Genomic DNA, 8,388 nt, shown 5'->3' on the forward strand with positions numbered 1-8,388 from the left:
CTGTGAGGGTGTACCCTGCCTTGTGCTCGTTGCTTTGGCGCTTCCCGCGACACCTCATGACATAGACTCCTAACGCCTGCGTCTCCTACTACAGGACACACAGCCCTTCCCAGGGAACCATGCGCTGCACTGCAACTATGTGCAAGTCCTGGCCTCCCTCCGCAGAGAGCAGCGCGATTCGTGTTCAGACTGCCATCGTGCTTTGCTCTCCTTCTCGCGTGTCTCACATCCCCTTCCTTTCCTTCCTTTCCCATCCGTTCACGCTGCGTCCTGCCGGTGCCAGACGAGGCTAATGAGAAACACGCACTGCATGTAACCTTACCTGCAGCCCCAAAAGCACAGTGCGTTCAGAGCCCTCTTGTGTTGCCAAGAAGAAACAGGCGAGGGACACGGAGCATGTTCTGCTACCACCCCCGACACACTGCCCTGGTCAGCGGACGGGCCCACCACACTGCGCCAGTCCCCCCCCCCGGCAGCAGGCTGTCCTCTCTGGGAAAGGCAGGCAGCTGGGCTGGGCGCAGCACAGCGAAGCCAGAGCTTAGCACGCGAGCCCGCGCCCCCATGTCTACAGGAGCCTCGTGTGTTTGTCAAACAACAACCCGTGTTCTTCTGAAGTGTGTATTCAGGTCTTCTCAGCAGTCTGTGGGAGCCACCCACACTGCACACAGCGCTTACCAACTCCCCTCACACTGGGGTGGCTGTGAAGCACAGTCAGTGCCTGCAAGCACAGACACACCACAAGCCTCTGTGTACTTAGCCACTGTGAGCAAGAAGACGAAGATGAGGAGCCCCACAGCCTCCCGACACAGCAGACACACACACACGCACACAAAACACTTTAGAGTTTTCAGAACACTGTGTTGTTGGCAGTTTAGCCAGGGCATCAATCAGTAATCCCTGCAGGCACAGGACTTGGCTGAAATTCAGGGCAAGCATCCCTTACTAACCCAAGGAACACCATGCTAGTTTTAACAAAAGCCTGTGCTAATAATGAGAATGATTTAAGACTTTATGGGGGGGGCAAAAAGACAACTTAATGCAGAACATGATGGATATGTCCTATCTGGCCTGAATCCACATTGCCTGTGCTGTTTGTCTTGTTTACACTCATCGTAGATCACAAGAGATGCCCTCTTCCTAAGCGTCTTCCTGCGCCTTTAATTCAACACATTATGGTTTACTGTTAATTATGGTGATTACCACTCTTTTTGTCTGGGGGAGGGGGTTTATTTAAGAGCTCCACCCTTGTCAGACCCTGGATTCATGTAAAATCCACACTTAAGAAGCAGCATGTGAAGAGGAATGCACTTTAGATTCACTTGATGCCACCACTCCCTTGTCTTACAGCCACTAGATTTGCTAATAATGTGGTTAAAATCAGCAGTGCTGTAAAACGTTCACTCTAGTGAATAAGTTACTTCGTTAACAGAGTGTGGATAAAATAGTGTGACTCCTTTAATATAGACTTTGTGCGGTTAACTGCTGTTCTGAGGTCGCAGTGATGGTTTGTACTGGTATTTTTTTTAATGTTTGTACATGGTTTGTAAGCATTGCATCTATCCCCGATTTGTATGATCGGGCTGTTTTCACCTGTAGTCTGCAGAAATAACCTTAAAGTTCAGCTCCCCCTGCAGCTACAGGCGCGCTAGTGGCCGTCCTGTTTTCATAGGCAGAGGTTCGCGGGTCGTTGTTCTGTTCTTACGTATTTTGAACTTATCAATACACTACAGAGGCATCAGTATAATTTTTACATGCAGTCAGTGGAAGCAGCAATTCTCAAAAGCCGTTAATGTTTCATTCCATCTCCCTATCAATATGCAAACGACATTGGTAGGCAATAATAATGAGCCGATGACGATTCATTTGACACATCTCGATCAAAACATGGCTCGGGAACGCACTAGTGATTATTAATACAACCGACCAGCCCTTGGCCACTCAGGACCGATCGCTGTGTAATCCATCATATGAGAGGTTCGCGGTATCTCAGAGGGCAACACTGCTTGTGTATGATTTATGATATAGAATCCTGCTGACTCGTTTTTTTGTATTACCTCACAGCTTTAGTCGTTGCAGCTTTCATGAATGTGTTGAGAGTGTGGACCTTCAGTGAAACCCTAACGACTTATTTTTAAAATAATGAAGCGAACGGCCCCAAACTCGGCCGAACGACTGCAAAACGCAGGCGGGAGATAAAACGGCTGTGCAGTTTCAATAGACATGGGATTATTTTCCTGTTATTTATACAGGAGTGTGCTATTCACCTGATGAGGCAGAGATAAGGAGAAAAACTATAGGGTTAGACAGAAAGGGGGGGGCAGCCCCCCCGTCGCTTGCGGCGCAGAGACTGAAAGGTGGGGATATGGCCCCTTTATATACTGTAGGGGCGGGGATGCTTTTCGGGTGAAAGGGCAGGGAGTAACAGCACGCTACAGTAAACAGAAAACGCTGCCTTAAAGACAAAAAATATTCACGGTTATTATTTCACCCAGAAGACTGCAGGCTAGGGAGATTCTTCGCATTGATGTGATGTAAAAAAAAACACAAGTTGCCTAGATCTAGGCTGTTAGACCAGGAGTCTTGTCCCTTTAGGAATGCACAGTCGGTGATTTCCATTTCTATGGAGAAATGGAAGAAGCGTATTGAATATCACCGGTAACCAGCGGCGACACCTAGAGCAAAACAAAGCCCGAAATGGACCACAACCTCCCTTTCTAAAAATTAAAAATTGTTTGCTTTTTACATGAATACTATTAGTATAAGCTTGAGGATAACAGCTGTGCGCTCGTCAACAATAAAATAACCACATAATCGTACAATATTTTTTGCCTACTACGCGGGAACTGACCTACGTTTTTTCTTGGGGGTAGTATACCCTTGCAATTCGAAAACATTTCAACTTCACCGTCTTTTCTACTGCGACCGAAGAAAAGGGGCTTCAGGAGCCAGCTGTGGATATAATTCGTCATGTAATTCATTGTAAGGCCGTCTCTATGTTACAGTTCCTCAAGAAAAATCGCGCTTCAGTATGGTGGTCGTCTCAAACAATCGCCAATTCCTGTCGAAGGTCGGGTGAAGCTGGGTTGGCGGGGATTAGAAACATCTGCTTCCCGTCAGTCTGAACGCGAACCTTAAACATTCTGCGCACTACCTATGCAGACAGTATTAACAATTTCAATGTACGAAAAGCCTCAAAGTTCAGCCCTTCTTGTTCAGACTGATTTAGACCGCTTGTATTTTGCGCACGGCAAATACAGTACCCTTGTATTAACCAGAGGACAAGATAGAGGAATTGTATCTAATAAACGCGATTACCGAAAAGGTTATTTTTTGTGGCATACCCATACTTTTGACAAGGATGGCTCCACAGCTACCCTTATGCGGAGTCGCCTCTAAGTGTTACTGTCAGCTCATCTCCGTCTTTCTGAGGAGAAATGCACCTGTCTTCATCCTTGTTCACAGCCGAAGAGGAATCACTCAAGTCATTCCAACTGTGGACAGAGCCATTCCGCATAGACAGCATCACTAAGCAACCAACTAACTCAACTTCAAGGTTTTGTTAAATATTACCTACAGTAATTCAAACCTTGCAAACTAAGTGGACATGGCAAAAATACACCATGGATAGGTATCCCAGCCAAGGCAAGCTTGTCTGCGTGTACTGAAGCCACACGGCCCCTGTCCAGCTCTCCACCAGTTAAAAGCTCAGTGACTCCTGCTAGGCCTGCAGCCCAGAGCAAAGGACCTGTGGCATCTCTCTCGTCTGCCCTCCAGGCACACCATCCTCAGCTCCCCTGTCCACCTAGAGGAAACCAAAGGCCATGAAAGCAAAGCATCGTCAGCTGCTGCCCGGTTCTCCATAGCAACAGAAGCAGTTAGACCTCAAGCCCATGTTGAGTGAAATGCGAATATTTAATTGAGTCAACCTTTCACCATTTACATGGTTTTGAAGAAGCAGGCTTCTGAAAATACCTGTATAAAACTCAACATACACATTCAAGACTCTAATTCTCTAGGTATTCACAACAATGCACATTTTGTTGTACCTTAGCTATTGTTAATTACAACATAAAAGTGGTCAAACTCTCCACACAAAATAATATGAAATGTGAAGGGTAGTCACTCAAACAGCCAGAAAACACAACTTTGGGATCTGACCACAATACAACAGCCACAAGTACTACAGCTGCTGTTTTAATACCCAACTGCCTCCTTTGAGTTATAAATAGTATCTCAAAGTAACTATGAACTCCTAAATTAAAAAGCTCTGATCCATATCTTTCATTTTCTTTGTGAAGCCATATAAAGTCGACGAATACAATAGCATTAACATGCTTGTGATCTCTTATTAGTTACTATCAAGGACATGCAAGGACCTGAAATACCTAAAGGGCAGCCATGCGTTTGTAGCCTACAGAATTAGACAAGGTCATCTTTCTATAACTTTAGGAACCTGTTACAATATTTCACCAAGGTTTCTCTGGGAATATAAGAGCTTGCATTCAACGGACCAGTTTTGAGCTTTGATCTAGCTGGAGGGTTTGTATATTGATCTCCAATTCTAATTCACAACGTACTGTACAAACTGCAAAACAACAACGAAGAGCTGCTCACGTCATCGAGAGGGGAAAACAGCTTTAATCCTAACAGCGATTCGCTCCAGCGCTTAGAAGAGAAAACTAGGGGGAAACCACAAATCCCATTACTGTCTTTTCCAAATGGAAACACCATTGCAATTTATAAACTGTAAAAAAAAATGATCAATTTAATCCCAGGGCTGTCATGTTTTCTTAAATCATGACTATACACTTTCAAGTCTTGACAATTGCTTGTTTTCTATGGAGTGGTTTAGGAAAAAACTAACATGTTTGTACTGGATGCGAACAATATGAACTGCGTGCTAGATTCAACTTCTTTCTGCATCACAGAGTTACAGTAATACAGATACCCCTGAATACAGGAAGAAGACTAATTAAGCATTTTATGATAGATGAAGCTAAGAAATGTAAAGTCAATTAATTCTCAATAAGGTTTCAAGGACTTAAAAATCCTTTTCAGCTTTTGCCTGCTGTGGCTGAAAGGAGCTAGGTAAGGATAATTGCTTATTGGTAGCTCTTCTGCACATATTAAGGATACTTTAAAAAACGACGTTGACAAGGACATCACTCAAGAGTATTCTTAATACGGGATATAATTACACACTGGATACTGTAAGCAAATGATTGCATTCGTACATAAATTACGCATCGGCACTGTAGTTGACTAAATCTAATTTCCATATTGTCATGCTTGCAATCAAAAACTGTTCATTTAATTTTTATTTTCAAGGCCCTTGTTTCATGCAAGTGATAATTCTTGACAAACCGAAGGGCTGAAACGCGGCACTTCATTTGATAATGACTACATTTCAGACGGGCTCGGGTCCACGTAGTTTTAAACAGACGAGCTCTGATACATGCCCCCTGCAGAGCTTTCCGAAGAACCACACTTCTCCAGCAGTCGCCGTCTGTGCTTTCATCATGCCTGCATTAAGAAGTATTTAACTGCGCCATCTACAGGACTGAACCAGCAAGTGCTTCCTTCAGGATTTACTGCTGCATGCACATCAATATGCAGAACACTGCTGCACAATGACAATGTAACATTTCAGGTTTCTACATAAACAGTTTAAGGAGCATAATGTAATTTTACCTTTAAACAGTGACCAGACAGGTTTCTTGATTCTTTGAACATAAAGATTATGAACAAAAGGAGGCCGGTTGAACCACCTTACTTGTTTGGTTGCTTACAGCCAAATGATGCTACGACCTCCTCAGGTAGCTTGTTCTTTGCCTACACTGCCATCCAGAGAGAAAATATTTTAGTCAGTGAAGAAATGGTAAGAACTACTTCAGTAATGAGGGCTGACTATTTGCAGGTGCCTGTGAGAGAAGTTTCCCAGGATACAGGTTTCTGCTTCAGTCAAGAGACTAGTTCAGGGAACACAGTCAACAGGTTCTGTCATGGGCAGGCTATGTCCTGTTAGGTAGGTCACAACTGTGTCATCCGTGTAAGTGATTTTGGAAAATACTGTGGTTCTATAATAAAAATTCCAGGAAGAAATACTATTTGCATCAGTACACAAACAGTAGCTCACTGGATACATGAAAATTATTTGCAAGCTGGGAGGTCATTCAGTGGCAGTATTTACAGCCGAGAAATGAGATCTCGTCTTCTGTGGGCCTGTTCTGAGGTTTTGTCAGAGGGAGCAATTAAGTGTCTTTTCCATGATCATTTTGCCTTGATTGACCTGACAGAAGACAAGATTGTGTGGGGAAAAAATAGTCATGGAAAAACCTCGTCTGTGAAGCCAATTTGCAAGGGTCATCAGGAGACAACTACAACTGGCCATCGACTACGTGCAGCTGTGCAAGTCTCACTGAGGTTACACCCCATACAAACTTTTGAATGTTTCAATTTTTATTGTCATGTTTCACAGTAAAAAAAAGTATATAAATTTTACCACAGAACAGGTAGTTTCCCCAAAAAAACAGCACTAGAAGCTAATATTTCTAGTATTCAAGTCTGCAAAACCTTCTGATCAGTTAAGTCAATTAAAAAACAAATTAAGAGTATGTACTAGAGGAACTGAGTGAAATGCATCTCTCAATGTTACAACAGCTGCTGCTCAGCTAGGATTTGAACCCATGACAATGACTAATAATTCACTTGGATATAGATTCCATTCCTAACAACGGCATTGATTTAAACACAGTACCCAAGTCAATTCTGTGGACGAAAGAAGCATGCCAGCCTTCTAACTATACTACTTGAAACTCATGAAAATTGTGCTCTTAAAGCAGTCATATCACTCTGCAACTCAAGTGGCAACCCACTGAAGCTCAGCAGGTGTGAGCCTGGTCAGTACCTGGATGGGAGATCTCCTGGGAAAAAATAAGGTTGCTGCTGGAAGAGGTGTTAGTGGGGCCAGCAGGGGGCGCTCACCCTGCGGTCCATGTGGGTCCTAATGCCCCAGTATAGTGATGGTGACACTATACTGTAAACAGGCACTGTCCTTCAGATATCACAGACATCTGTGGTCATTAAAATCATTAAAAATACTCGAAAAGAGTAGGGGTGTAACCCCGGCATCCTGGCTAAATTTACCATTGGCACTTACCAATCATTGCCTCCTAATAATCCCCATCTCTGAACTGGCTTCATTACTCCTTCCTACTGATAGCTGATGTGTGGTGAGCATACTGGCGCACTATGGCTGCCATCGCATCATCCAGGTGGGGCTGCACATTGGTGGTGGTGGAGGGGAGACCCCATTACCTGTAAAAGCACTTTGAGTGGAGTGTCCAGAAAAGCGCTATATAAGTGTAAGCAATTATTATTAAAACTTAAAGAACCAGTGGGTGGGGAAACCTGATGTGCTATAAGATCCATCAAATGTTGGAAGGCATAAGAATTGGTGCGTCATGAAAACGCTGCACCCATACTGCATGCAACTTACAGTGAGAATTTCTGAATCCATACACCAAGTACAAAACTTACCAATGCCACGCAGTCTTGCTGATCAGTCAGGCCACAGCTTTGAGGACAAAGAACAGGAAAGGAACTGTATTTACTAGCTTTGTGTATACACAACCTTTTCTGTAATTACTTTGTGCCTTCGGTAATGCACACTGGAAAAAAAACAACAGTTGGCACATTGGGCTAATTACTCACAAAGGTAATGAAGTGAATGATTAAAGGGCAATGCTGTGCAGTTCACAGAGGACACTTTATAACACCACTGACATCTCAGTGGTGTTATAAAAAAGATCAAGTTGCACTGCTCTACAAATGTGTTTACCCCCCCGTCCCTGTCCCTGTGTCCCCCTGGACCCCTCATGAGTCCAGTATGAGATGACAGTTCAATCATCAAAGCACCAAATGCAGAAAAAATGTGCTATATACATGCAGTACAGCAATTTATATATACTGTACTATATATTTACTGATACGGATAGTTAAGTCTTTTTACAGTGAATTCTGCATTAATCTGTTATTCGAACAAATATACATTCCGATCACATGCTTGTTGTTTGGTTTGGCTGCAGAGGTGGCACTGTCCTCTAGTTAAAGAAATAAAAGCACCCGTGTCAGACTAACCTCAATAACCTCAAGCCCAGCCTAGGCTGGAAACCTCATGAAGTCCAGGTTGTCTGTATTCAGTCTTGGGCGAGGGAAAGCCCTGGTTTTGGTCATATTTTTAAAAAAACAACAATAAAGCATAATTTACAGCACTGTGAACATATAATGTTTATCATGTTTTTAGAGCACCCATTTGACAATGTGAAAATCCACTTATTTCAAAATGGAATGATACTGTCAAGTTTCAAAATAAAAAAAATAAGTTCC

This window comes from Atractosteus spatula, chromosome 7 (assembly GCF_055471065.1).
Source record: "Atractosteus spatula isolate fAtrSpa1 chromosome 7, fAtrSpa1.hap1, whole genome shotgun sequence".
NCBI lineage: Eukaryota > Metazoa > Chordata > Actinopteri > Semionotiformes > Lepisosteidae > Atractosteus > Atractosteus spatula.